This window comes from Phocoena sinus, chromosome 14, assembly GCF_008692025.1.
Source record: "Phocoena sinus isolate mPhoSin1 chromosome 14, mPhoSin1.pri, whole genome shotgun sequence".
NCBI classification, from domain to species: domain Eukaryota; kingdom Metazoa; phylum Chordata; class Mammalia; order Artiodactyla; family Phocoenidae; genus Phocoena; species Phocoena sinus.
Genome location: NC_045776.1, coordinates 15,843,294 through 15,871,108, shown reverse-complemented (window position 1 = coordinate 15,871,108; position 27,815 = coordinate 15,843,294). Strand labels below are relative to the sequence as shown.

At 47.1% G+C, this 27,815-nt stretch overlaps 1 protein-coding gene across 4 annotated transcripts in view; it reads left to right on the top strand.

Annotated features, from left to right (window-relative positions):
• The first annotated feature begins 574 nt into the window (after positions 1 to 574).
• Positions 575 to 27,815, top strand: part of ZNF532 (zinc finger protein 532) — a 135,939-nt gene continuing 108,698 nt past the window's right edge. Inside the window, exons 1-3 of one of the 4 annotated variants that reach the window (XM_032603088.1) lie at positions 576 to 816; positions 2,429 to 2,510; positions 2,595 to 2,704. The gene's annotated coding sequence lies outside the window, so the exon portion shown is untranslated. Of the gene's footprint in view, positions 817 to 1,439; positions 1,505 to 1,960; positions 2,073 to 2,428; positions 2,511 to 2,594; positions 2,705 to 27,815 lie in introns of those variants that run through there. The other 3 variants (XM_032603090.1, XM_032603091.1, XM_032603089.1) reach the window with 3 other exon arrangements.

The window sequence follows — 27,815 nt, the reverse complement described above, 5'->3', positions numbered from 1 at the left end:
ACCATCTTTGGCGAGGCCTTGCTTCCTTCCACTTGAGTAAGTTGCGGCTTGGGGCCATGAAAAGGACTGGGTGAGAGCCTGCAATGCCGCTGGAAAAAGCAGCAGGCCCTCAGCACCACCATCACCACCACCCCGCTCTCCGGGGCGAAGCCGCGATGCGGCGGCCGCATATGGGCGAGACTTGGCAGGTCCGCGCGGCTCGCCTTCCCTCCGCGGAGTCGGCACCGGCCGAGCGTCCGCGCCCGCGGGCTGCGGGCTGCGGGGCTTCGCGTCTCGCCTCCTTCTCCCCGATCCTCCCTTCCCCACCGGCCGCCCCCTCCCCCTCTCCCGCGCTCCCTTTTGTTCGCTCGCCGCTCGGGCGAGCCGCCGGTGCCGCCGCCGCCGCCCGGGCCCGCACCCCGATCGTAGGCCCCGGCGTGGCGGGCCGCCGCCGCCGCCGCCGTGCGGCCTAGAGCGCGGCGCCCGGGGAGGCGCGGGGCCCGGGCCGGGCGCACCGCAAGGCCGCGGCGGCGGCGGTGGCGGCGGCGGCGGCGGGGCGGCCCGGGCGGCGGCGGCGGCGGCTGCATCGGCAGCATCGGCGGCGGCACCGGCGGCGAGGCCCCTCCGCCGCACACGCACACCCCGACCCCGGCAGCGGGAATGCGGCTGACACGCCCGTAACATGGAAGCCGCCGCCGCCGCCGCCGCCGCTACGACGACAGCAGCAGCAGCTACAGCAGCAGCAGCCGCCGGCGGCGCCGCGCTGAACAAAGGTCATCCGAGCTGCGGCCCAGACGCCCGGGCTTGACCGCTGCGAAGGCCAACCCCGGGCAGGGGGTGGGTGTGCGCCCGGGACGCGGGGGGCGGCGAGGGGGCGGCCGGGCCGAGCGAGGGGTGCAGGGCCGCGGAGGAAGCGGCGCGGGCGGGCTCCGGCGAGGGGCGGGGGCGCGGGCCCCTCGTGCACGGCCCTGCGGTCGGGGCCGGCGCGTGAGGCTCCGGCCCCTGGGCCTGACGGCCGCGGCCTGTCCCACCCTGGCCTTGGGGACGGCCGGCCTTCGCGCCCCGCCGGCCTCCTTGGGGGGGGCCGAGGACCAGCCGGTCTGGCTAGGCCCCGCAGGTTTCGAGAGGGGGGCCACGTGAGCGCCGCCGTTCGCCTCCTCCCCCCTCCGGCGCGGGCGCTGCGCAGCGGATTTTTTAAAAGGCCTCTGTGCCCCTCTGTCCCACTGGCCCCGAGTCCGCCCCCCCCCCCCCCGCCCGCCCGCCTCCACCCCGGGCAGCCCTAGACTTCTTGCCCGAGGTGAAGGGATTTGGACTACTCCCCCCAGGTGCTTGAAAGAAGAGAAGGTCGGAGGAGGAGGAGGAGACTGGGGGGCTGCTGGTGGTGGTGACAAGGCTGCGAGAGAGAGGAGAGGAACGGGAGGAGGGGGCTGGGTGGGGGGGTGACAGGCAGAGAGGAGCCTGGTCAACAAGCCCGCAGCACTCTGCTAGGAGGCCGAGGCCGGCCCCTGCCGCCGACGCAGCCAGGGTGAGCAGACACACATAGATTGCTTTCCTGGGGGCTCTTTGTCAGCCACCAACCCAGAGCACACACACTGACACACACGTACACAAAGATCTGAGCCAGGTTGTGGGAGGTAAGTGGGGGAAGGAGAAGGAGGGGCAGCAGTGTCTGCAGTGGGCTTTGGGGTGGACGGGAGGGGGGATGGGCCCGAGGGGCTCTGGGGTGCTCGTGAGGGGAGCCTTTCCAGGGCTGTGTGCTTGTGCGCCGGTGGAGGGGACCCACGATGACCTTCCCGTCCTCACCAGGACCTAAGAGGGAGCAGCCACCCCCAGCGAGATCCTCCCTGTGCTGATGATTTTCAGGGACTTGTTGGCAACTCAGCGAGGGTTGCCATAGCTTTTTTATGTAGGGTGACCAGAACCGGTTGAAACTGGTTTGAGGCAGATCAGCTCCTGAGCACAATGCAGTCACTGAGCTACTACAGTGGGATAGCAGCTTCCTCCCTTCATGGCAGCCAAAAGCAGAGGAGCTTGCAGGAAGGGACCATCCCAACACAGTATGTGAATGCACACTTAGACACCACACAGCACTGGTACGTGACTAATGGAGCCCTAGAAGAGTCTGTGTAGAGAAGATGGGGAAAAATGTGCAGGTTTGCAAGGTCTGAGATTACTTGGGCTTTTCCTGCCTTTTTCTTTTGCTTAAGGGATGGACAAGGAGCTGAGATTTATGACCCTTATTAAAGAAAAAAATGTGCCTTGCTAGGGTGGGGACACTTGGTTTCTGCAGGCGCGCTCTCTCTCTCTCTCTCTCTCTCTCTCTCTCTCACTCTCTCTCTCTCTCTCTCCTCTATGTTTTTAACAAAACAAAACCAAAATGAACTGATGGGTTTGTAATAATAGTTTGTTGCTGGAGATTGCTACTTTGCATGCTTTTTTTCTCTTGCAGGGTATGTTCTGTTTTGTGCTTTTCCTTTTAGAAGCTACTAAAGGGTTTTGGGGATGCTTCTGACTATTATGAAGGCCAAAAGGTAACAATATTGTTCTAGGAAATGAGCATAAATGCGTTCCAGTGATGCTGTAAGGCATACATGCTGTCTTTTTTTTCCTTGTAGGCCTGTTGACTGGGGCTGCTTTTAACCCTTTCATATTTGCAGAGAATGCAACCGTGTGACAGTAACTGAACATTGGTCCAAAGTCTTTCCAAAAGGTCAAGGTTCACAAGGTGAGATATGATAATTCTGAGCATGAATTTAAGTATTTATTCGAAGATCCGTGCAGACACAGATTGACAGTGCCTTGGTACCCTGGAGATAATATTGGGTGGAGAGTGGAGAAGAAATACTCTTGACGTTTAGCCAAGTTTAATGGGATTAGGGTGACTTTATGATAGTGTTGCTATCAAGGCGAAATCAGAATGACTTCATTAAATCGCATGTGGCTGGTCATTTATAAGAGGCAGGCCTGAAAAGAAGCAAGTTGAAGAGAATGGTAGGCGTCAGGGCCTTGTGGGGAATGCACTGTTTTGCATAAGACTAAAGCAGTACGCATGGGGCATTTTCCCGAGGATTACAGGGAAATGGAAGGACTTTGTCAAATCCAGGCAGCCTAGCCACCTTTTTGGGATCTGAGGAGTCTGCAGGTAGATTTGCCTTTTGTTTATTCATCACCTTTCTTTTTACCTCGCTCTGTGTGTTAACCTGAAAGGCTTTTCACTCTGAGTCAAGTGGTGGAATGGCTTTTATTGATTTGGGCGGGGGTGGGGTGTTGACGGTGAGTTTGCCATTGGATTATTTGTGGCATACGTTTTAATATGGAATACTTAATGCAATGCCAGGAGGAGACTGGGTAGTCTGGCTTCCTCTGTGCAGAGATGCCTGTTAACTCAGATCTTTACAGCAGCGGATGGTAGAAAATGTCCAGGGCCTTAAAGGATGACAGTTTGATTTGAGCTGGCATTTTTTATGCATCCTCCAAAACCAAAAGAGGTTTTAGAGGAGAAGAGAGAAGCAGCAGTGATCAGTGGTAGCAAAGGAAAGAACAAAGGCAGTGAGACCTCACAGGGGAATACGAAACATTTCGCCTTGGGGTTCCTCGTGAAAAGAACTGCAACTTCCCCAAACAGGAAACCAGCAGTTCCAGAATCAAATCCAAGACGAACGCAACAACGGCTAGAACTAGTTCTGTCTTCTGGTTTGGTAAAAGTACAGTCAAGGGGAGCCCATAGAAGACACGGTTGAAAACAAATCTCTCCCCTGCTCTGTGGAGGGTATTTCGTTCCTCTTTGCATTCAGCAGAGCAGTCTTTTCAGAAGTGCCGAGGCTCTTAGAATGGCTTGTGTGCTGACAGTTGGTGGGCAGAATATCTGCAGTGAAGGGTGTCAAGTATGCAAGGGTTTTATTGTCGAAATGTTTTTCATAGGATTTCAGAGCATCCAGCGTGTGATAAAACTGGCAAAAGAGAAACAACAGGGCATGGTTAGCACAGAATACTTTTGTGTGGTATTTAATAGAGATAAATGTAATCTCGGACCGGGAGACCAGTAAATAGCTCATGTGATGGAACAAGATTCTTGACAAATCACTGTGCGAAAATTGGTTTTCAATTCTACAACATTTTTGACTGCCAGAGGTTCTGTGTCTGAATGTGGCAGAAATCTGCTTGCAAAGCAGATCCCAATCCACGTTGCATGATATGCTGTTCCTGCTTTTCTGGTGCCAACTAAAACTCAGATGGCTAATGTGATAAACCTTAATTAGCTTAATACTACAATAAGCTGTTTTATAATTGAGTCCTTCACTCCTATCTTTAGAAAGTCAGTGATTTTTATTTACCTTTGACAGCTAACCCCTTGCAGTGACTGTTTCTTGATAGGATGTTTTAAAGCCCTTTTTGTAAGGCGTGGCGTGTCCCAGAACGTTCTGGTTTACTCTCTGTGGTTTTTAGATTTGTTACTCCCCCTCCCCCCCCAGAAGGCGCCTGGAAAATAGCATTTGCTTTGCACGCAGGCCCGTCTTTCCACTTTCCAGCTGCAGAGAGCCGTTGCAGGTCAGAGAGCTGGTTCTCCAGGGCTGCAGTCAGGAGCCCATCTTGGCTGGAGGTTTGTCTCAGGTGGCGATCTCATGCTGGGCTCTGAGGATGTGGCAGGCCCAGGTGTCCCGGAGAGGAACAGAGTTTTCTGGGCTCGGGAATGTGAGTGCGGAGAAGCCGCAGTATCCTCTAGCCCAGAAGAGCCAGGTGGGAGTAGGGTGGCACCCACCCTTGGCGCCCCCCCCCCCCGGGCCCCCCCCCCTCGTCTGTCGCCCTGTGGGCAGCCACACCTGGAGCCCAGAGCCCAGCGCCTGCTCCGGATTGCCTGGGGCAGTCTCCAAGGACGACAGGCGGGCCATCCCCTCTGGAGGAAGAATGCGTCGGTTTGGCTGAGGAGGGTCCACTGGAAAGAAAGTGTCACTGGGTGGTGAACCTTTGCTTGTTTTTATCATTTGCCTACTTAGCATCACTTTTTCCATGTTAAAGAACGTTGGATCCAGGGTTTTTAGAACTCCTGGTTTAGCCTCCTGGTTTAGGAGAACTCTCGCTCGCCTTCTCTCTCTCTCTCTCTCTCTCTCTCTCTCTCTCTCTCTTGCTGTCTTTTCTCACAAAGAGATTCCCCACCCACCTCCCACCTTGACTCCTTTCTAAAGGAGGGTCTAGGAATGCTGCAGCCAACACGTGGATGGAATTTTCTGCTGATACCTTTGACTAGGATGAGTTAGAACTTCAGGATTTGTAGTCTCTCCCCCCCCGCCCCCCCCCCCCCGCCTTTATTTCTTCCCTTGAAATGCTTTCTTGGGCTGTACTGTGGGGTACCGTCTGTCTCCCGTTGGTTTTGAATAACCTTTCCCATATCCTTGGTGGAACTCCATTTAGCTGTTCACAGCTGGGGTGGAGGTTGCCTTCCTGTGGAGCCTCGCAAAGGTTGCCAGCACGGGGAGGGGGGAAAGACTTGGGGTTGCCCCCCACCCCGTCCCCCTAACATTTCTTCCTCATCAGTGCAATACAGTAGCAACAAAATAATAACAACAGCCACTGTTGAACGTCAAGGAAAACCTTTGTGTTAATTATACAGGCAGTACCTCAGAGATCCTGTGGGTCTGGGTTCCAGACCACCACAAGAAAGTGATGATCGCAATAAAGCAAGTCACTTGAAGTTTTTGGTTTCTTGGTACATATAAAATTTATGTTTACACTGTACTGTAATAAGCGTGCAGTAGCGTATCTAGAAAAACAACGTACGTATCTTCATTAAAAAATACTTTATTGCTGAAAAAAATGTTAACTGTCACTTGACAGTGGACAGTTGCCACAAACCTTCAATTTGTAAAAAAAAGCACAGCATCTGTGAAGTGCAGTAAAGCAAAGCGCAAAGGAGGTATGCCTGTATTTGGCGTATAATCTTTAACTATGTTGTGGTTAAATAATTAACTTTTTACCCTTTTTTTACTTTTAAATTTACATACAGTAAAACCCACGGTTTTATGGGTTTTGACAAGCGTGGAGTGCTGTGTATGCGCCACCACTACCCATAGGGAGTAGTTCCCTTGCCTGAAAAACTTTCCTCCTGCTGTCCCTTTGTAGTCAGACTCTTCTCTCCACTCCAACCTCCCGGCAGCCAGCGACTTGTTCTGTCCTTATATTTGGTCTTTTCCAGAATGCCATACAAATGGCTTCTTTGACTTACAAAGTGCATTTGAAAGGCATCCATGTTGTTTTCTGTATCCATACTTGGTTCTTTTTTCTATTGCCAAGTTGTGTTGACCACTGTATGGATGTACCACGGTTTGTTTCTTCTGTTCTCCCGTTGAAAGACATTAGGATTATTTCCAGTTTTTGGTGTTTGGGAATAAAGCTGCTATAAACATCTGCATACAGGCCTTTTGTCTGAACATAAGTTTTTGGTAAGGACTTAGGAGTGGGATGGCTGAGTCATGTGGTAAGTAGATAAGAATTAGAAGTTAGAAATGAAAGTAAATTCAGCTGGTCATTCCTCACAAAAAAGATCTAGCCTTGTCAGCTGCAGTTAAGACGCCCCAAGTAAATTTTTCATAGCAAATGTTATCTGAAGACACATGAGAGATGTTCATGATAATAGACCACTCACTAACTGGATGACAGGCTTTATAACCCAGAACTAATTGGAATTAGCCGAAAGTGGAAACAAGAACCTGCCAGTGGTGAAATGGCCTTTATTCCCTTCAGCAGTTATTCCTAATCTCCTCAGAGGCATTCGGCAGGTTCCATAAAACACCAACCAATAATAGAATCGAAATTTTGGAAAGGGGTACGAAAGATCTCTGTTGAAATCTTAGCTGCCGAAAGAACTTATCGTTAATGATAATTTGTCTGATTTATTGACTGTCAAAATATTGGTGTTATTTTAATATTTGAAGTAATTATTCAGCTTTTGTGTCTTTTTTTTTTTTTCCCTGCGGTACGCGGGCCTCTCACTGTTGTGGCCTCTCCCGTTGCGGAGCACAGGCTCCGGACGCGCAGGCTCAGCGGCCACGGCTCACAGGCCCAGCCGCTCCGCGGCATGTGGGATCTTCCCGGACCGGGGCACGAACCTGCGTCCCCTGCATCAGCAGGCAGACTCTCAACCGCTGCGCCACCAGGGAAGCCCTTGTGTCTTTTAAAGAAGTGAAAGTAAGCAACATCAGAGCACTGAAGTAGGGAGATTTTGGAAGCAGCTTGGTTTTTTTTAGAGGATAAAGCAGTGTTCAGGATCAGGAGAGGTTATGGTGACGTGTGGAGGGAGAGGAGCGCGAGAAGTGGGAATCATTGTTAATTTGGGGATTATTTCATCCATTTAGCAGATACTGAGTGTTTACTAAGCACCGGACGTTGTGCTAGGCACTGGGAGGACCGAGGGAAAAGGAATCCAGAGAGGAGAACCTAGTGGGAAGTAGCCTACAGATGCTATGATAGGAATGTGAATAGGCCACCTAGTGCCAAGCATGGAGGGAGGAGCCCTGAAAGAGGTGGCTGCTGAGCAAAACCAGTAAGAGTATGTAAGGCAGGCAGAGACTTGGGGGAAGAGCATGAGAGCCCGATGGAGTGGCGTGTGGAAAGGCCCTGGGAGAGCTTGGTGTCGCAGGTGGGGATGGGAGAGTAGGAGGAAGCTACGAGGCTGACAAGGGCCAGGCTTCTGAAGGTCATTTTATGTCGTCCATTCCAGCGTGGGCTTCCCTGTGTAGACAGCAGAGGCAGAAAGACTTTTCATGACAGAGGTCCTGGGCCAGCACCACAAGGATGGAATGAGGACTGAGGACTTCTCTGGCTGGAGGCAGGGAGGTCAGAGGGGAAGCCCCACCCCAACAGTGCAGGAGAAAGGAGGAGGGCTCCCTCTGAGGCGTTGGCGTGGGGAGGGAGTGGTAGGTGGCGACTGCATCAGGTGCAGGTGTGTGTGTGCTGGGCCCCGACTGGATATGCAGCGTGATGGAGGGGTAGGGGCAGAGGCTGCTCTCTGAGGTTACCTGCCGCCACGGGTTACTCGCGTCTCTCAGATTCTGAACTCAGGAGGCAGAAAAGATTTGGGAGGTGGAGGTGTTGATACAGTGAGTTCAGGTTTGGGTTGTGTTGCCTGCCCGCGGGGTGTCCTTTGCCTCCAAGATCTGTTTGAGCTTGAGGTCTAGACTGGCAGCAACTAATACAGAACAGAGATGATAGAAGAAAGGTATGAAAAGGTTTGAGTTCGGGCTCCCATAAGATAATGGTTTCTATAGTAAAAAGCCTAAATGAAGGGGAGGTAGGGGCTGAAGAACTTGAGAAGCATGCTTCAGAAAGTTGGAGGGCAGGACATTTCCAGAAAGGCAGACCACGTGTTAGCAGCTGACACCTGCAGGCAGCACTGTCCGTCGTGGTGGCCTTTCCCTGCATTTAATAGCAAGACGATGAGGTGAGCTGTGTGCTCTTATCCCCATAGTGCAGGTTGGGAAACTCAGGCCAAGATCCTGGCCAAGGTGTGCCAGCCCAGAAGTGGTGGTGGCCACCTAGAGGGGTGGGATAGGGACGGTGGGAGGGAGATGCAAGAGGGAGGGGATATGGGAATATATGTATACGTATAGCTGATTCACTTTGTTATACAGCAGAAACTAACACACTATTGTAAAGCAATTATACTCCAATAAAGATGTTTAAAAAAAGAAAAAAGAAATGGTGGTGGAGGCAGAATTTGAAGCATGTCCCTCATCACTGGGCTCTTCTGCCTTGGGGACAAGGGGAAACCATGGAAGGTGCTTGCGGGGAGGAGGCTAGAGAGACACAAGTAGCTGGTAAACAGCAAAGGCACCAAAGACGCTTGCGTTGGGAGTGGCCGTTAAGGACGGTGAGTGTGTCATGGAGAAGCTGGAGGCACAGTAGCGGGCCTTTGTAATTAGGCAGGTTTTCCTGACTTTAGTCGTCATGGAGAGGGGAGAATCTGTATCTACACCCAAGACGGACAGTGCTAGGAATAACCTGTTGGAAAGACTTAATTAAATGTTTTTTTCTGGGTACTAGGGTGAGGTACAAATTGGGAGAAGGAACAAAGAGGTGTTTTTGTTTTATTTATTCTTTGAAAAGGATAAGAAAATCAAAGGAAACTGAGAGTGGTGTTGTGAAAAATCTTTTGTTCTAACACAGAAACATAGTTTAAAGAATTCTTTGGATCATCTGCTATAGACAGGAAGTTCTAAATTCTGCCTGTTTTAGAATGACGGGGGAGAGAAAATTCTACTTAATCTAAATCTGGAGACTGAAATAAGTAATTTTTAGATGAACTCAGAGTGGCCTTCTTAGCTGTCCCAAGTATTCCCCACCAAGTATCCTCTAGTTGATGGTCGTCAGGGCCTCCAAATGCAGGTTTTGTTTTCAGTCAGGTATTACTACAACTGTACATAATTAGAGATTCTGAGCATCTTGAAGGATTCATAGAGACCTAAAGGTAAAGTCAAGGTGGTGTGGTTCTTGAATGTCTGTCTTCTCAAGTCAGTCTTGCCTTCTAGGGAACCGAACTCCTGCTGACTCATGGGTCTGGTAATGGGGATTGGTTTTGATAATTTTCTTCTGTGAGGAAGAAATTCTTTAGGTATCTGAGCAGTAAGAATTTTTGAAAAACTTCTAGGTTAGAAAATTTCTAGCTCTGTGTTAAAAAAAAAATCACAAAGCTGGAAATACATTAAATATTTACAGTTATCTCCTTATTTTCTATAGTGAGCCTAAATTGGTGGTAGTGCCGGCCGGGGCCGGGGGGTGGTGGTTCAGCAGGTAGTTAATATCAATAGCACATTTGGAACTAGAACCCAGCGCTCTAGACCTCCTGGTCTAAGACTGTTGCCATCATTACTTTCTCTCTGCCTTCCAAAATTTCTCATATGTGTTTTGATGGTATATATAGGCCAGCTCATACCTACAGTCCTTACATCATGTGAACCTGAGAGCTTGAATGATTCAAATGAAGCCCTCATATAGGTACTCATTGATAAGCTGGTTCTTAACAGTTTTGCTGATTTAACATAGCAAGAGTGGGGAAGGTAGTTTGAGGTCTCTAGCTTGAGAATTGATTATGGCTAGTGTTCTACTTAAATTTGGGTGGAAAGGCCGTGGAGATTTTCAGTTGCCTTTGGTCAGCTCTCAGTGATGTATACCTGTCTGCCCAGCCCTCAATGATATAAACCTGTGTTCTGCCCCTGGCTAGCTGTGAGACCTCAAGCAAGTTACTTAAATTCTAAGCCATACTTTTCTTGAGGGTTGTTTTGAAGATTAAATGCATATGAAGTGCTTAGGGAAGTGGCTGGTGCGTGGTGAGACCTCCCTAAAATCTTAGCTATAGTGTTCCTGAGGCTTCCTGTTATAGGGGAAGGGCCTTAGCCCTGACATTATCTTTTCTGTCTTGGAAGGTAGTGTTTCTCCTGTTCTTTTACCTCCTTTATCAGTAGTGATTTTTGTTTTTGGAGGGTGGGGCGTGAAAACTTAACACAGTGAGTGTCTCCTGCCTTGTCTTTAGGTTTTCAGTTACAGTTGCCCTATATCTGGTGAAAGTGGGTGAAATCTAGGTAAGAGTACTTGTTCCTACTTGGCTGCACTTCCTTTTGTAGCTGGAAAATCTTGGACAAATTTTGTAGTTGTAATCTTACAACTGTCTTTGCTCCCAGAAAAATTCAGCCCAGTCGGCGAGTGGCTAGAGTCTGGGTTGTCTGTCTACTGGTGTAATTTATGTCAACCAGAGTTTAAAAACAAGCAAAATTTGATCGTGACTATGTGGCAGGTAGCTCAAGCCTCTGTTCCGTCCCTTTCCTGCGCATGTTCGCTTGCAGGAACCAGATAGTCGTGTCTTGCACACTGGGATTTGGAGGTGATGGAAGATTGAGTGGAGAAGGGATCCCGGGACCTTTCTGTCCAGGACTGCCCTGTCCAGTGTGGCAGGCACCAGCCACACATGGCTTTTGAGCACTTGTAACGTGGCTAGTCCTAATTGAGATGGGCTGTAAGCATAACATATACACCAGGTTTTGAAGACCCATACAAAAAAAGAATGTAAAATGTCTCATTAATAGTATATGTTGAAAGGACATTTTGGTTGAATAAAATTTATTATTAAAACTTACTTCACAACATTCCCTCCTTTTCTTTTAAAAATAGGAATAGAAAATTTAAAACTATATATTTGGTTTTCATTCTATTTCTGTTGGACAGTGCTGGTCTGGATTGTTGGATGGACAACTAAATAAATTTAACAGTGAAACTCCACTGGTGCCCTGCAGTGTTCATATTTATTGATGTTGAGTCCCTCTTTTGGTTGAAAAAGATAGTGTAAGAATTACGTTAGGGTCTCCTTGTTAGAGAAACTCATTTTCCCCTAGTTTGGGCTCCCTTTCTCTCCCAGATATTCCTAATTCATCCCCAGGTTATGGGGTTGGTGTCTGCTTCTGAATGGAAAGGGAACTAGCATTTACTGCAAGTTTACTGTGTGCTAGATGCTTTACGCTGACTGTCGCCTGAAAGGTAGAATATCCCCAGTGAGACTTAAGAGAGGTTAAGTGACCAAAGATGGCACCACTAGTGAGAGACCGAGCCAAGACTTGGACCAGGTTCTGGCTGGCTCTGGAGTTTTTCCCTGCTTCTTGCAGCCTTTCCCTACCTGCCGCTGCTGTCCTGTACCTGCGGCCCACAGTCCCATGTCCCTCCTGGGTGCCCTTGTTATCCAGATGGGACTTCTCGCACTTTGATTTACATAGAGATCACCTGGGGGTCTTGTTAAAACATGCCGATAATGATTCAATAGGACTGGTACGGGCCCAAGATTCTGCATTTTTGACAAGCTCCCAGGTGGTGGTGATCTGCTGGCCCGTGGACCACACTGAGTAGCGGAAGTCTCTACTGTTGCCCTTGGTTTCAGACGTGCTGCCTTTGCTTCCAGAGTGATCTGATTCTCCCAGCCTGGCCTGACTATGGGAACTTGCCCTCGCTTTGCATCTGATGCCAGTGAGTGCAGTTGGGGTCAGCCCTGGTTTTCAGCCATGCACGCCCAGTCTGGCGTGAACACTGATTTCTTTTTTTTTTTTTTTTAACATCTTTATTGGGGTATAATTGCTTTACAATGGTGTGTTAGTTTCTGCTTTATAACAAAGTGAATCAGCTATACATATACATATACATATGTTCCCATGTGTCCTCCCTCTTGCGTCTCCCTCCCTCCCACTCTCCCCATCCCACCCCTCCAGGCTGTCCCAAAGCCCCGAGCTAATATCCCTGTGCCTTGCGGCTGCTTCCCCCTAGCTATCTACCTTACTACGTTTGTTAGTGTGTATATGTCCATGACTCTCTCTTGCCCTGTCATAACTCACCCTTCCCCCTCCCCATATCCTCAAGTCCGTTCTCCAGTAGGTCTGCGCCTCTATTCCTGTGAACACTGATTTCTGGGTATACGGGGTCTGACTGGATCCTCAGTTTATTCTTGTTCCTACATACCTGCGTTACTCCAGCTTTATTACCTTGAGCCCTTGGCATCTGTAGTCTGATGAGACAAGGTGATTTTAATATTGAGATGAGATCCAGGAGATACACGACAGGGCTACTACCCATTTCAAGTCATTGTGATGAAGACTCTCAGGCCTTAAATCAACACGTAAGAGTGACTGTGCCATGTTTGGATCAGGGACTTGGGATCTGATGGGAGGTGAGGACTTGGAGCTGTTAGCCGGCCACTATTTCTGCCTCCATACCTGACAAGGAATTGGGTGACGCGTGACTCTTCCTTAGAATGGGAGTCCTAATGAGCCGCCTCCCAGGGCGGTGTTGAAGAATGGCTAGTCCCCACCACCTGCGTGTCCAGCGCCTGATGAAGGCGACCACCCTGGAGTCCCTGGGTCCAGATGCCTTGGGAAAGGTCACTCCGGGGCCTGGGCCAAACAAGAAATTGAGTTCTAGGAGGGAGTTTGGTTATGTGTTTGAACGATAAACTGTAGACTACAAAACTGTAGTTGGCTTGTTTCTGATGTTGGGAATGGACATTGATTAAATTAGTTGTAAGGATAAAATGGCATCTGTTCCATGAGATAGTTTGCCACCCCATCTCTCTACAAGTAAAGCCTCCCATTTCACAGAAATCCTAGTTGAGTTTTAGATCTTACTGGACATTTGGACACTGAGAGTTCTATGATACGTGGATCCAGCACATTGAATACGATTTATTAATTGTTGGCTAAATCCGTCAGCTCCTCGTTTCGTTTAGAATCCCTGCCTGGGGTGGTGGAGGTATGTGTCTTGGACCCGTGAGTGTGTCGTCCGTGGTGTCACATTGCCGTGCGGGGAGCAGGGACAAGGCTGGGCCTTCAGGATGGGTACAGCCTCGGAGACAGCCCTGGAGAAAAGGGTTGGAACCGTGGATGTTAACCTGAGTTGGGGGTGAGTTCAGGATGTAGTGGGGTAGTGAGTCAGAAGCCTTACTGGAGTATGCCAGGAGTCAGCGTCAAAGACCAGGCAGATAGACGTGCAGAGAACGTCACAAGGCAAAGCAAAGATGGCTGGTCCCCAGTGCAGTGGAGCTAGGAAAGAACCGGGAGTGCACAGCATGCAGACCGATGGGTATGTAAGAGTACAGGACCACAGGCACCAGGAGATGTGCGTGATCTCTGTGCTCATAGGAGAGCCCCACGGGATGATTGTGGAGCGAGTTAGTGAAGAGGTGAGTGAGTGAGCACGGTATGAGATACAGTGCCCATGGTCCCCGGATAACTGAATCGGAACCAACCTTACGAGGTGGCCTTCACTTGGGATGGTGACAACCAAGGACGGCTCAGGCGGCCGAGGTGAGGAGATGGATTGGGAGAAGCAGTAGCTCCTTGTAGACAAGATTCACATGGGAAGGCATTGCAACACTAGATTGTTTGGAGTTTGCTTGACTTTAGAGGACACACGATCAGGACACGGCTGTTTAAACTAACACCATAAGAAAGGGAGCTAACCGTTAGGCCCCAGCTGCTGCCACGAGGGCCTGAAACCGGGAACTCAGACATCATCTTGCTCTAAGATTACTCTGTGCGCTTTTTAAGGTCACGTGTCCTCAGTTGTCGCTTTGTGCCTCTCCCTTGGTACAGCGGCGTTCTCTTTCCTGAGCATGTGACTGTCCCACAGCCCACGTGTCCCCGCGACCTCGTTTAAGCCGCCGGTGGACATCACCTGTGTTCCTCAGTCTCACTGCCAGTTCTCAAGACCAAAAGCCTCATTGGTCCTGGTCTCATCCGCTGTGGCTTGGAGGGCAGGGTTACTGCTGACCCTAAACGGGGGACAGTAGTTTCAGAGGAGGTGGCCAGTGGGCTTGTGAAACACCCTGAGGAATGTCTGCTACAGTAGAGGGATCATAACGGCAAATGGCTGCAGTGTTAGCTGTCTTTGGTGTGTCTGGTCCAGGCATTCCCCACTGTACGATGTGATGCTCTAGAGAATGTCATCCGAAGAGCGAGGTCTGGCAGCCGCCTTTGTTCTCACATCGGCGCACCAGTAAGTAGATGAGTAAAGGCTGTGAAAATACGAGCTGCTCGTGTTTATTAGCGAAGTTCAACAAGCTGTAGGCCAAAAGGAGGCAATGAAGGGGGGGCTGCCTTTTATAGAACGTGCTCTTGTTCACACGTGACGACGATGCTGTGGACCAGCTGTTGGCTTTTTCAGTCAGGATGGGGTCTCCTTGGTTTGTCCCGTCTTTCATCTGCTCTCCCCTCTAGCCTAGAGCCCGGGGTTGCTATATGACTCCGCCGTTTAGGGAGTGCAGCCTGTAGCATTGCCATAATTCGTTACTGTCAGGAAACAGCTTACCCATAAAGGAGTGGAATTTGTGTCAGGTTTTAACACTGTTCTCCGATAGGCTCATTTGGCTTCTAAAGGTAGAGGTGGGAGGAAATACACAAAAAAGGAAACATTGCATGGAAGTAGAGGTTCCAGTAAAGATAAACTTAGGGTGCAGTTTTGAAAAAATAGAGGGATGGAGTTTTTACAAAAAGGGAAAGAAGATCCAAGGAGGGAAATGATGGGAAAGCTTAGCACTTTGGCATGAGAAGAAAACATGTGCAGAGGACACCGGGCAGAGTTCTCAGGCTGGGACAGAGATTTTGAGGCAGGAAATGACTCAGAAAACAAGAGTTGCAAGAAAGATAGCTAAAGGGTGACTTGGTCACTTTGGGAAAGTGCAGTGAAGGAAACTGTGTCTGTGTGGAGACACTCTGGATTTCTGAATCATTAGGCCTCACAGCAACCCGGACAGGTGGGTGGCCTTAACCCATTTTATGCCTGAGGCACTTGAGGCCCCAAGGATGAACAGATACGCCAGGCTGAGTGGCCAGTCATTGTTGGAGTAGGTGTTCATACCTGCCTCTTTTGGACCCGACGCCTATACCTTTTACATTCTTCAGTATAGTAGCCAAGGTGTACGAGCTCTTTTGAGTGTAGAAATGCAATCTTTTCTCTATTTCGTGTTTACTCAAAAATCACACTCAAAAATTAGCTTTCAGTATTTGCTCCATAAATGCATAGCACGTGCAGCTTCTCTGAGGAATGCACTGGACTGGGGCACTGGAGGTAGGAAAACTGGTGGAATGGCTGGAGGAATTGTTCAAGCGTAATGTTTAGGGTCTCTCCTGGGTGTGTAGATGTATATCTGAGGACTCGCATGGGGGGTGGCGGGGGCTTGGTGTGAGTGTATGAATGTTTGAGGCCCCTCACAGGTGTATGTCTGTTTGGCAAAATGCAAGTCTGGTTTAGCTGTCCAACGTTCATTTGGGGGAATGATTAAACACATGGTTTAGTACTTGAGTAATAATAATTAAGCTTTGCTGGTTTTCATTTAGATGACTCACAGATTTTTTAAAAATTTCTTTTCCTCCTAATCTTGGGCATTAGGGTATTGTTGACTTCTGTTGGAGTCTCAGATTTAACTATAACTTCTTTGGTTACACAGTGCTCTAATTTCAGGTCACTGAGGATAGGAAAATGGTGTTCTGCCTCTGCTGGCTTCTTAGAAGACCTTGCTGGGCTGCCTTTCTGCAAGAGGCATTTGAGTGAAGGATGCTCATTATTAAGTCCATGTAGTTGTTGAGAATTCTGGTGGCATCTGTGTCCTTATCGTCCCCTATTCGGGGGCATCAGAGTTGTGGCTGAATTTCTTCTAGGGCTTTCTCTATGCTAGAATTCTATCACTAGCCTTGTTCTGATGTTTTAATAACTCACGTTAATATGTACTTACTATATTCCAGGTACTATAGCCAGTACCTCCCTGGATTGTTTTATCTAATTCTCACAATAACTGTGGGGTAGATCTTACTATCTCCATTTTCTACTCAAGAAAACAGAAGCTTAAAGAAGTAACTTGCCCAGAATCTTGTAACTTTTAAAGAGCAGAGCCAGGACTTACTCCAATTCGTCTTTATTCCAAAGCCCAGGTTTTAGCTACCACAACGTACTGTGGTTTATAGGTGTCATGTCTATAGCTGATCAGTGGGAGGCTCAAATATCTTTGAGGTTCAAAGCCACGGCTTCTAGGTCAACCAGTATTTCTCCTGTTGTCAAGATTCAGGAGGTGTGTCTTGTTTGCTGCCTGACACCGATGTGGCTATGGCTACTGAGAGTAGGTGAACATTAAGAGATACCTTGGTCCCCTGATTTTTCTTCCTTTGCCGGAGATGTGTGCCTACCTGTGTGCATGTGTATTTGGCAACACAGCCTCCTCTTGGCAGTACTTACAGAACCGGTCAAACACTGTTTTTATAGTCATTTCTACGGCAGAGTCCCTTTAGAAATACTACCTCTTGTTCTTCCTCCGTATTTGGAGATTTGTTCTCTTGTTCTTTCCTTAAGTCGTCTTGGGTCGATGCAAAGGTGCCCCTGGAGAGGAAGTACCAAGAAAAACATGGAGGTAGAGTTGTTCAGAAACATGGGCAGGAAGAGTCTCCCTCACAGTCGGCTGCAGAACTCCTATTTCCTAATACCGTCTTCCAAGGAGGATAATTGATTAGACCTTGTTTCAAATATGTCCCAAAGATGTCTCACCCCGAAAGCTTCCAGCATCCAATAAGCTTGGGTAGTGTTCCCAGCCTGGGCACTGGATCCCCATAATGAAGTTTCGCACTAGAAGTTCACATCAGCACTTGGCAAGTTCAGAGAAGCCTTGAAAGAAAGGTGTGTGTGTGGGTGCTGAATCCAGCACTTCCCAAATTCCTAGACTGTAGAATCCCTTCTTTCCCCTTTTTGGTGGAAATTAAACAGCAGGAGGAGTGTTCTTGGGGGACCATTGTTCCAAGCTGTCCGTTGTCTTTGATGAAATTAGTAAAAAATGAGGGAGGGCCTTGTGAGAAATAGACACCTTCCTCCTTCTCCTCCTGTTAATAGAACATAGCGTTGGACAAAATATGATCAATTCTCTTTCTCTGTGTGTTTCTGTTTTCTGTCTACTCCAGGAAGAGAACTTTAAGTGAGTTTTCTTTTAAAGTCAGCAGCCTGTAGACATGCTGTGAATGATAAGGTTGGGGGACGCTCTCAGTCATGTTTTATAGATGAAAGCACTACCTTTCATAAATCCAAAAGTGCCTCAAGTGAATTTGGTATCTAGCAAGACTAGGCATTGGCCTCATTTTGGAATGCAGGACCAGTTGTGATAACCCTGCGGGGAGCCCCTTTGTCTACACCCTTCCTCAGCTGGTGGGAGAGGAAGTGGAGGGGTAGCTGCAGTGGTGACGCCACCCTCTCTAGGCTGGGAGGTGGCTCTGGTGTGCGTGTGCAGGGGAGCAGGTTTCTCGTGATCTTAGGAGGATCAGGTGTTGGTGGGAGGAGAACAGGTGATAAGGGGAATGTCTGTCCATGCAGAGCAGGGCTTTTCACCCTCAGCACCAGTGACATTTGGGGCTGGGTGGTTCTTTGTCTGGGAGCTGTCTGTGCAGTGCAGGATGTTCAGCAGCGTCCCTGGCCTCTACTCAGTACCCCGCTGGGTGCCAGTAGCACCCCTCGCCCTGCTCCGATGTGCCGACCAAAAACGTCCTGGACATTGCTAAATGTCTGTGGTGGCAGACGAGGGGCAAAGTCACCCCCGTTGAGAACCACTGACTCAAAGCCTTGTAGCAAGGACGACACTTCAAAACTGGGCTAGTAAAAATTCCAAAAGAAAGACCTCTGAGGGAAGCCGGCAAGCACGTGTGGCTGGACTGTGAAATCCCCAGAGAAGAGCAAGATCCCTTCAGCTGCTAGGGCTCGCCTCCATGTTTTCTAACGCTGGAAGTCTCAAAAATGTTTGCAAATAGCTTGTTTAGTATTTAAAATAAAAAAGTTGCTGGTAAAATAAATACAAAACAGCAAAAGATAGAGCCGCTGGTTTGATGGGAGCATTTCAGGGACAAAGGCTTCTGTGCAGGATTTAGGATTTTTGTGCAAAAATCTGGAAGGCTTATTCAGGTGACAAAGGAAAATTACTTTGAAGCTCTCCTGTCTGTACTCTCAAAATATCACCTCTAATTTAGAAAATCTATACTTTGCTTCAAGCTAGAATTATAGAGATGCTACTGAAAAGTGTGGCATTTATAAAATGCCAAAGGAATGCTTCTGAAGCCTTCAGGAGTTTTTCTCTTAAGCCAGGATCTTTTGTTTTTAGTACTTAAATGGGTCTGTAAGTGATTTCTTAGTTTTGAAATAATTGGAATTCACCAAACACGAAGCATTTTGTATCCAACTAATAGCACAGAAATTTAGAAATTTGTTTCTTGCTCTCTCATCATTGAAACTGTTTGAATAACCCACTTCAAGCAGAGGCTGTAATGACTTTTTCTGAAGTTTATTAATGGTGACAGATTTAGCCCAGACTCTTTCAGTATTTCTATAAACTCATGGACAAATTAGTGAATTGCCGGCACAGGGGCCTTTTAGTTAAAAGAATGTGGAATGTCCAGTGGGAGATAGAGCGCTTGCAAAAGTACCTTTGACAGAATTGCCAGGGTTGATGATTCTGACTCTCCCCGAGTTCATAGGAAATGTAAACTTTCATCTACTTCCCTGTAGGTAAGAGACTGAAAATGCTTAGGTGGGTGAACTTTGAAAACCATCCTGCCCCTGCCCTTTCTGGATTCAGGTGTCAGACGTTCAGTGTGAAACCTAAGCCTTTCTATGGACTTTACATATCTATAAATTTTACGTATCTGTATGTATAAATGTATAAAATGCAGTATGCTTATTTTACATAACTATCTGTATAAACATGTACAATGCAATATGCTTATTTTTTCTTTTTAATTTTAATGTAGTGTATATATTGTTTTAGGAACTGGTTCTCCCCCCCCCCCCACAACTAAATGGTGTATCTTGATTGTTCCGTGTCAGTATCTATAATAGCTCTACCTTACTTTTTTTTTTTTTTTTTTTTTGCTCTACCTTACTTTTAAGGAGTGCATAGCACTCCATTAGAAAGGATGTACCATAAACAATGTGAATGGACTTAACACTGTTGAACTGTGCACTTACAAATGTTTAAGATGGTAAATTTTATGTTATGTATATTTTACCGCAATTTAAAAAAGAAAAAGGATGTACCGTAATTGATCTAATAATTTCTCTGCTGATGGACATTTATACGTTTTCCAGTGTTTTGCTGTATTGCAAATAACTGTGCACCAGACGTTTTTATACAGATGCCCCTCACTTTGGAAGATTTTATTTCTCTGGTTTAAAGCTTTGCGCCTGTGCACTAAGATCAATGGGCATGTCTTCCAGATCCAGCAACTAGGATCCTGGCCCTTTTTCCTTCGGGAGTAGCTAAGGAAAGAACAGGTTTTTCCTTCTGGACTTCAAGAATTTCTTGGTTGTGAGTGTGGTTTTGGAGAGAGAATCCCATAGTTTGCAATCTCCTCAGCTGAAGGTTTTCTTTCATTAGACTTGGAGGGTGTCTGGGCAAGCCCCTTGCCCCGAACACCTGTTTACTGTCTCGCGCCAGATATCTGCAGAGACCGTCGGCCCAGGTAGGTGACCTGGTTCCCAAAGGCGTTCCTGGAGGTGAAAGGAAGGCCACCCGTTGGGAAGACCGGTGGCTGAGTTTCAATAACCGGGTTTGGCCGGCCGGTTAGGGGCTTACTCCTTCGCACAGTTGTCTGGGCAGAACTGAGCCAGCTCTTCAGACGCAGGGCTTTGGTATTTGGTCAGCTCTGACTCCGGCCTTCGAGCTTTTCTAGCAGAGCCATCATGTTGAAATGCTAACCCGAGGGCAGTCCTGCCCTTCAAATTTACATTCTGCTTTCTAAAGAAAAACACAGGACAGGTATTTTTGGACGCTTTGTGTATTCGGTTAAGTAGATATTCCATGTTTGAGAGCCCTGGCGCTCCGGCAAGTCAGCACAACTCTATTTTTGACTCTTGCGCAGGGAAAGAAAACAACGGTCACGTGGATGGACTGGAGTTGCTTAATTTGGGTATGTCGGGTGCGGCTTCAGTCACGGGGCAGTCCAGCACCCTGAGTCTCCCGCGCTTGGTGTCGGGGAGGTGGTCTGGTGGCAGAAGAGGGACATAAACTGGTCCTTGGCAGCAGTGCGGGACCCGTCCCCTCCCACTGGGGCCTCCACAGAGCCAAGCCAGAACCCCAGAGCTGAGCGCGCCGGAGCCTCTGCCCTGCGGGATGTGCCAGTCGTGGTGAAAGTGTCCTTTCCCAAATCCTAGGACCACACTGGGCAGGGGGGTGTGGGGGTGTGAGCTGTGGTTAGTCCCACTTCCTGAGGAAGTGACTGAGGGCGAGCTCTGTGAAAGCTGCTTTATCCAGGAGTCCCACGGGGCCAGCAGGGGAGGAGCAGACATCCCATGCAGATTGGTTGTCCTCTGGGCAGGGGCTTTGAAATTAAAGGAGCCCTCTGCAGACATCTTTCTGTTAGTTCTGTTTGATGTTTTTGTGCTTCGCTCTCAAAAATTATTTCTTACTGCTCTGCCGTTCCAGTTGTCTTTCTGTGGATGTCCTGTACCTGGGTAAACAGAAGATGGAAAGAGCAGGAGTTTGTCTTCCACACAGAGGGTTTTCTGGGATTATGCTCTGATCTAAGTTACAAAAACGCAAATGCATTTTAAAGGAATGTAGTCACTTGAATAATAAAACACAATTTTCAGGGGCTATTTAATTTGCTACAGGCAGACTCAGGATAAAACTCCTGGGTGTTCATTAATAAAGCAAAATGTGGAAAATGGGGCTTTTTGGAACATTTTACCCAACTGCAAATTAAAATCAAATATTAAATCAGTTTTAACTCCATGTGAAAGTAAAGAACCACTTCTGATGTACCCTGTCATGGCTCAGTGTTGCATATTTTCTAATTTTGTGAAGATGGAATAGAATATTTTCATTTTGAGTTAAAAAAATGATTATGTGATTCAGACTTTCCTTCCCTTTTCCTCCCGTCTTCAGCATATTGTGGGCCATATTTTCTCTTTCCTTGATTTTCCTCTCTTCCTTCCCTTCTTCCCAAGCATTTAGATAACACTTAAGAGCTAAAAGCTCTGAAGTTAGGTAAGTGGAGGTGAATAAACTCCTCGTGGGCTCCCTGTGTCCAGGTGGGCGTCACATATAAAGAAGGGTGTTTGTCAGGGTGGACCCTCCATCCAGCGGGCTGTCTTTCTTTTACTTTTTCTTTATATTACTTTTACTTGCCTCTTCATATACATATTTGACTTTATTTCTATAAAATACAGTTATTAAGAAAACAGCATCACATTAACTTGTACATTCAACTTGAAAGGGCATTTTCCCAGACTGGAGCAGGTGCTTGAGAAATATAAACTCCTAAGTAAAATGAAGTACCCTTGTCAGTGCTCCCCTGTCATAACCGGGGCATATCCAGGTGTTCCTGTGCCTCGGGCTTCCACATTCTTTCCTACTCTTTTTCACCAGAAGGGTGGTTATTACCTATTTAATGACTTCTGGTTATTTTTTTGACCTTTAACTGTACCTGGTATCTGCTTGCTGAAATCTCCGTGACTCTGCGTTGCCCTGTTGAAGGAATTCTATTTTTTTTTTTTTTTTTACTTTTCATTGGTGTATAGTTGCTTTACGATGTTGTGTTAGTTTCTACTGTATAGCAAAGTGAATCAGCTATACGTATACATATATCCCTTCTTTTGGATTTCCTTCCCATTTAGGTCACCACAGAGCATTGAGTAGAGTTCCCTGTGCTATACAGTAGGTTCTCATTAGTTAATCTATTTTATTTTATTTATTTAAAAATTTTTATTTATTTAATTTAAAGATATTTATTATTTGGCTGCATCGGGTCTTAGTTGCAGCATGTGGGATCTTCGTTGTGGCATGCGAGAATCTTTCATTGCGGCACGTGGGCTCTTCGTTGTGGCACATGGGCTTCTCTCTAGCTGTGGCGCATGGGCTCCAGAGCATGCGAGCTCTCTAGCTGCGGCACGCCAGCTCAGTAGTCGCGGCCCGCAGTCTCTCTAGTTGTGGCATGCAGGCTCAGTAGTTGCGTTGCGCAGGCTTAGTTGCCCCGAGGCATTGGAAGGCGGATTCTTAACCACCGGACCACCAGGGAAGTTCCAGTTATCTATTTTATACATAATATCAGTAGTGTGTATGTGTCAATCCCAATCTCCCAGTTCATCCCAGCCCCCACCTTCCCCCAAAGGAATTCTCCCCCCAACCTTTTTTGAGAAATTTAAAAGTACTTTGTACTTTAAATTTAATTAAAATATAATTTAAATTTAAAAATTATGAGTTACATATCAAGTACTACCTATATTCCTACCAGCCACTCTTTTAACTGTGAATGTCTTTGTACACATGTTCTGTTCCCTCCCCCTCTGTCTCTCTGTTCAGCCCTCTTTTCTCCTCCTTTCCCTCCTCCTCCTCCCCTTTTCTCCTTTTTCCTGGGACCTGGGACCTTTGTACTTAAGGATATTTTAAAAATCACCAGATAAAATGGATTATGCTTTATAAATGGGGTTTTAAAGTTTTTTTATACTTGGTTTTGGTCTATTGTTTTGCATATGTCTTAAGACTTTTTACCTAAAATAAGAATTTATCTATACCAAGTCTGACTAAAGGTACCTTGGAAAGTTGACTAGCTACCTCACTCTGTCTTTCTGACCAGTGCTTTTTATTGTCGACCATACCATTTTCTGTCTCATCCTGGCATGATAGGATATTCAGTCTCAGCCTAAACCACTTTGCCCTCTCTCCTGAGGCTTGGTGAACTCCTGGGTTCATACTTTGCTTGACTTGGGGGAAGTAGTCGATTGCCTAGATAAGATTTCCCTCAGGCTAAGATCCTTTAGGACATTGAAAGTAAAAGAGTACCAAATATCAGGCATATGCATAAATATGGATACTTATCCGTAGGCAAGCCTAGTTTACTATGAAGTCAAGAATATGTGGTCTCTTGATGAGTGGAATGACAGAAATTGTTCTTTGAGACATGGTAAACAAGGGTTACGCTTTAAGAGCGTGAGTAAATGGTTTTAATGTCTCTGTTTCCCTCATCTTTCACTTTATCACATGAGTTAAAAATACATCTTCAGAATTTTAAAGCAAATGGGTGAAACTCAGCACTGTATATCTTAAAGGTTATTTTTTGAAGTGTTCTTATTTTTGCAAGAATTCTTGAAGAGAAAGTTTTCTCTTGCGGTTCTGTGCTTTGGCAAAGTCTTTTTGGAATAGATCAAAGTCTGTATTTAAAAGGGTACTCCTGAACAAATGTGTGTGTTGAAATAACGTGGATGTATGTCTGTGACATAATGGAAACGTGTATAGACATAGAAAGTTGTCTGATATATTGTTGAACGTAAAAAAAGCCTATTATCTTAAAATTATATATGTGTTTTTATGTTTACGCGTGCATTTAGAAGTCTGTATCCCAAATATTATCAGTGATTCAGGTGGGCCTCCTGGAGACTTTTACTTTCTGTTGCTTATACTTCTGTTTTGTTTTTTTTTTAGAATATTGGCAAAGAGCATATACTACTCTTACAAGAAAAATGTTTTAAAAATCCAGGAGAGAAAGAGAGGTATTTTGAATAAATGGCAGTCTGTTGTCTAAATAAAGCTCTTTTCAAAGATGCTACCTGGGCATTCAGTTAAGAGTGATCCTAAGGATGACATGGCGATGTTCACGTAGAGATTTTGAATCTAAGAATCTAAGAGGTTGTGTTGGCTGGAAGGTCCCTGAGTGGGGGGTGAAGAAGACAGAGGAGGTAGGATACTGTGAGTGCAGCAGAATTCATGCAGAGGGACTCAAGGTTCTGCTGCTGATGGACGAAATGATGGGGTTCTTGCCCTATCGTTGCTGTAGTGTTCATCACACAGAACGTCTAAGGAATGCTTGTCAGTAAACTGAGAGCAAGTTGGTTATTCCAGGCTATCAAATCAGCAATTTCTAATTTGTACTTCAAAGAAAAAAAGGAGTAATTAGAAGTTTCTCATTACTTTTAGACATCAGTGAATCTCTTCCCATTGTGGAGTAAGTGAATGGTTAGCTTTCAGAAATGAGGTAATTAGGAAGCTGTATACATTTTTGGATCTAAGTGCTTATTACTTAATATATTAGAGCTGCTTGAAGACCTAGCTTCCTTGTGAAATGGTTGGCTTTAGTATTTTATCTTTAAAGAGTTTGTTTGGCCTATGCATCTCTGTGTGGAAGCCAGAGAGAGCAGTGATTGTGTGGGGTAGAATGGTGGCACCATTTTAATTTAACTGTGGATAAGCTGGGTGGTTCCAGAGTATCCTAATGCTTCAGGAAAGCCGTCAGAGTTCACTGGGTTTATCGTGGCTTTGTCCTTCTCCTGTATTTACTGCCTTTGGTAGTGCGATAGAAGAGCCATTTCCTCTGGCTCTAGACTCACACTGCTTAGAGAGGGAAGAGATGCTCCACGGCCCCGTGCTGTCTTGCTGGTACCTTTGTAGTGGATCCCCATTGTCTTCTTGTTCTTAGTCCATCATTTGTCTTCTCATTATCAGCACTTTTGCAAAGAAGCATAAATCCATGATTTTCATCGTGGAAAGCCTTTTGTTTAGGAAGTGTTTAAATAACAAGTGAAATAATATTCTCATTAATCAAATCCAATAAACCATGGCTTGCTCTGGGTATTAATTTGCGAGGCTTTAGGAGTATTGACCTCCTTACTCTTCCTGAAAGAATCAATTAATCATTTGCTTTTTCTGCAGTTTTTGTTTTTTTTTAATAAATTTATTTATTTATTATTTATTTTTGGCTGTGTTGGGTCTTCGTTGCAGTGCACGGGCTTTCTCTAGTTGCAGTGAGCGAGGGCTACTCTTTGTTGCGGTGCACGGGCTTCTCATTGTCGTGGCTTCTCTTGTTGTGGAGCACGGGCTCTAGCCACATGGGCTTCAGTAATTGTGCCATGCGGGCTCAGTAGTTGTGGTTCGTGGGCTCAGTAGTTGTGGCTCACGGGCTCAGTAGTTGTGGCTCACGGGCTCAGTAGTTGTGGCACGCAGGCTCAGTAGTTGTGGCGCACGGGCTTAGTTGCTCCGTGGCATGTGGGATCTTCCCGGACCAGGGCTCGAACCCTTGTCTCCTGCATTGGCAGGCAGATTCTTAACCACTGCGCCACCAGGGAAGCCCTTTTCTGCAGTTTTGATCCATCCTCTACTCGCTTCATTGTCAGGCACTCCTTGGCATTTTATGATCAGAACTAGCCCATCAAGTTTTTCTAGATATTTTGGCAGTTTTATCTAGGTTAATGTTGTGCCCTACCTGGAATATTTTAGACGTTAATGTACTTTAAAGTTGGAGGGAGGTGCTACTGGAATCATAAGAACTGTGTTGTGGGACTTGGAAAAAAGTTAATATCCCACAGGAAAGGGCAAGAGAAATTGTACCCGAACTTTCCCCTCTTGTCTAACATCCCTGTGGCACGGGGCCAATGAGCAGAGGCTCTAATTGGGTTCTTCTGTGTAAATTGTCACTAAATTTTTACCCCAGTTGGCTTGCCCCACTTGGATTGTCTGGCAGTGTGTGCCAATCGCAACTGGCATTGGTGGTGTTCCACAGAGACTAGGCATCTTCTGCATGCCTGGCCGTCTCTGCTTTGTGTGGGGCTGTCTGCTTGTGAATAGACTTCTTTCTTTCTTTCTTTTTTTTTTAAATTTTTTTGGCTGCACCTCGCCAAGAGGCTTGCGGGATCTTAGTGCCCCAACCAGGGATGGAACCCTTCCCCCCTGCAGTGGAAGCGAGGAGTCCTAACCACTGGATCTCCAGGGAATTCCTAGACTCATTTCTTTTTTTTTTTTTTTTTTTTTTTTTTAAATTTATTTATTTTATTTATTGATTTTTGGCTGCATTGGGTCTTCATTGCTGCACGCGGGCTTTCTCTAGTTGTGGCGAGCGGGGGCTACTCTTCCATTGCGGTGCATGGGCTTCTCATTGTGGTGGCTTCTCTTGTAGCGGAGCATGGGCTCTAGGCGCACGGGCTTCAGTAGTTGTGGCACGCGGGCTCAGTAGTTATGGCTCGTGGGCTCTAGAGCGCAGGCTCAGTAGTTGTGGCACACGGGCTTAGTTGCTCCGTGGCATGTGGGATCTTCCCAGACCAGGGCTCGAACCCGTGTCCCCTGCACTGGCAGGCAGATTCTTAACCGCTGAGCCACCAGGGAAGTCCCCTAGACTCATTTCTTGAACGTGGTATTTCCCAGAAGGCATGGAGCACCTCTGAGATGTTCTCCAAGGAAAAGAAGGTCCAGGGGTCAAATAGATTTGGGAAACATTCCACACTCCAGCCCTTCTCTGTGATTCAAGATGCACGTTGCTCTGTTAAAGATCTCAAAAGGAGGTGGGAATAAAGATTCCCACATTTTGTGGAACATTTTGTGGTAAAGAAGCCAGTTTAAACTTCGTTTAACCATTGGACCCTAGAATCTTCCTTCCCTCCTAATATCTGTAAAGAGAGCACATTCTGGGGACTTGTGATGGCGGGAAACGAGTTGAGGCTGCCTCTCACCAGCACACCGCGCCCGTCACAGGTACCTCTTCTCAACCCCCCGGGGATGTCATATCAGTACCTGGAAATGTATCATGATGGGAGTATTTAAATCACAGAAATGGGTAAACACTAAAAATCAGGACTCCCCACCCCTCAGACTGCTGGTTGTTAAAGGTTACAAGCCCTCTGCTGACAATCAGCCCATTTCCCGGAAGATGTTGCAAAAGAGAACCAGACGTTAGAATACACTTCTAAAATCTTCATTTAAAAAACTGATTGTGACTTGTTCTCCCTGTTCAGTGCAGCAGGTTTTTTTTGTTTTTCTTTAAATTGTGGTGAAGCACATGTAACATAATAGCTTTCGTTTCAACCCTTCTTCAGCGTACAGTTCAGTGGCGTTAAATGCATCACCCTCAACACACTTTTCCATCACCCCCAACAAAAACTCTGAATCAATTAAACTATAACTCTCCCTTCCCCATTTTCCCCAGCCCCTGGTAACTTCTGTTCTGTTTTCTGTCTCTCTGAGTTTACCTATTCCAGGTACCTTAGATAAGTGGAAAGTATAGCAGTTTTTTTCTGGCATGTCTGCTGTGACCCAGCCGAGCCATCCCTGGTGTCCGGTGGGAAGGAGGGTTGCAGCACATACCTGGGACATCCTCAGTCGTATGCATCTTTATATTCCTCCTCCCCTCACAGTTTTTTTTGTGTGTGTGTGTGGTACGTGGACCTCTCGCTGCTGTGGCCTCTTGCGTTGCGGAGCACAGGCTCTGGACGCGCAGGCTCAGCGGCCATGGCTCACGGGCCCAGCCGCCCCACGGCATGTAGGATCTTCCCGGACCGGGGCACGAACCCGTGTCCCCTGCCTTGGCAGGCGG